Below are 2094 nucleotides of genomic sequence, written 5' to 3'. Positions count from 1 at the left end.
CAACCTAGTGTAATAGGGATGTCAGGCCCTCTAATTGTGATATTATCATCGAGCGCGGCTTGTTGTTTTTCGTCAACACTTTTTCTCGCGAAAAATACATAAAATCAAAAGAGGAATCGCGTAAAACGGATAAATGAGCATAAAGTTGTGCCGTTTCAAGGCTTTACACTTTCGCACCAAAATCGGAAGTAGGAAAGGTATTATTAGAGTGCAAGGAATGTTGGATGCGATCATCCCATCAGAACTCTGAAGTCAAGCGTGCTTGGGCGAGAGTAGTACTAGGATGGGTGACACCCCAGGAAGTCCTCGTGTTGCATCCCTCTATTTTGCAAAATTTGCATGCTACTTCTTTTAACATATCGACGGTAGATCTAATAAATTCACAAATAAGTTTTACGCATTGTAAACTATATTTTTTTACATGAAATGATAAAAAAAATTAAAGAGGATAATTATAGAAAAGATCAAAAAGGCAATATAAAATAAACAATAAAAATAAGAAAAATATTTAAAAGGTAGATATTGTAAATCACGATTACCAACCACGCTATTATGGGCTTAGCACCATTGCATTTGACATGTCACTACGCCTTGGCCTCGAAGGCGGCATCTGTAAAACGTTGAGTTGCAATGTCGTTGTTCCATGCGGCCTAGTGTAATAGGCATGTCACGTCCTCTAATTGTGATATTATCAACGAGCACGGTTTGTCGTTATTGGTCAATTCTTTTGCCCGCGACAAATACATAAAATCAAAAGAGGAATCGCGTAAAACAGATAAATGAGCATAAAGTTATGACGTTTCAAGGCTTTACCCTTTCACACCAAAAGCGGAAGGAGTAAAGGTATTATTAGAGTGCAAGGAATGTCGGATGCGATCATACCATCACTAACGCACTGGATCTCATTAGAATTCCGAAGTCAAGCGTGCTTGGGCGAGAGTAATACTAGGATGGGTGACCCCCTGGGAAATGCTCGTGTTGCATCCCTCTATTTTGCAAAATTTGGATGCTACTTCTTTTAACATATCGACAGTAGATATAATAAATTCACAAATGAGTTTTACGCATTGTAAACAATATTTTTTTTACATGAAATGATAAATTTTTTTAAAGAGGATAATTATATAAAAGATCAAAAAGGCAATATAAAATAAACAGTCAAAAGAAGAAAAATATTTAAAAGGTAGATATTTTAAATCACAATTACCAACCACGACATTAGGGGCTTAGCACCATTGCATTTGACATGTCACTACGCCTTGGCCTCGAAGGCGGCATCTGTAAAACATCGAGTTGCAATGCCGTCGTTCCATGCAACCTAGTGTAATAGGCATGTCGAGTCCTCTAATTGTGATATTATCGTCGAGAGAGGTTTGTCGTTATTGGTCAATGTTTTTGCCCGTGACAAATACATAAAATTAAAAGAGGAATCGTATAAAATGGATAAATGGGCATAAAGTTATGCCGTTTCAAGGCTTTACACTTTCGCACCAAAAGCGGAATGAGTAAAGGTAATATTAGAGTGCAAGGAATGTCTGATGCGATCATACCAGCACTAACGTAATGGATCCTATCAGAACTCCAAAGTCAAGCATGTTTGGGCGAGAGTAGTACTAAGATGGGTGACCCCCTGGGAAGTCCTCGTGTTGCATCCCTCTATTTTGCAAAATTTGTATGTTACTTCTTTTAATATATCGACAGTAGATCTAATAAATTCACAAATGAGTTTTACGCATTGTAAACGATAGTTTTTTACATGAAATAATAATTTCTTTAAAGAGTATAATTATGGAAAAGATAAAAAAGGCACTATACAATAAATCATAAAAATATGGAAGACTACACAAGCCAAAACTCAACTCGGCTCAGAAATATCCAATCTACCAAACTGGTTGGCCAAGGCCTGAACATCCAATGACATCGTCCTCTTTGCTGCTGGTAAATATGCTAAGCTCCCCAAACTTTCTGCCCAACGACTCAAGGCATCAGCCACCACATTGGCATTCTCGAGATGGCAGCTCTAGCCACCTCCGCTGATGCAAGTTAAGATCCTTCTACTTGAACAGATGCTATAAACTCCATTGATCAGCGTAG

General features: G+C 37.9%; 2 non-coding genes across 2 annotated transcripts; both read left to right on the top strand.

The window, feature by feature from the left end:
- The first annotated feature begins 868 nt into the window (after positions 1 to 868).
- LOC138890802 (5S ribosomal RNA) lies at positions 869 to 987 on the top strand. The gene has a single exon (XR_011407204.1). It is a non-coding gene; the product is annotated as a 5S ribosomal RNA (ribosomal RNA).
- Positions 988 to 1536: 549 nt separating this feature from the next.
- On the top strand, positions 1537 to 1655 carry LOC138890810 (5S ribosomal RNA). The gene has a single exon (XR_011407213.1). It is a non-coding gene; the product is annotated as a 5S ribosomal RNA (ribosomal RNA).
- Positions 1656 to 2094: the final 439 nt, after the last annotated feature.

The sequence above is a fragment of the Nicotiana sylvestris genome, chromosome 4, assembly GCF_000393655.2.
Source record: "Nicotiana sylvestris chromosome 4, ASM39365v2, whole genome shotgun sequence".
NCBI lineage: Eukaryota > Viridiplantae > Streptophyta > Magnoliopsida > Solanales > Solanaceae > Nicotiana > Nicotiana sylvestris.
This window is presented reverse-complemented; position numbering and strand designations above follow the sequence as displayed.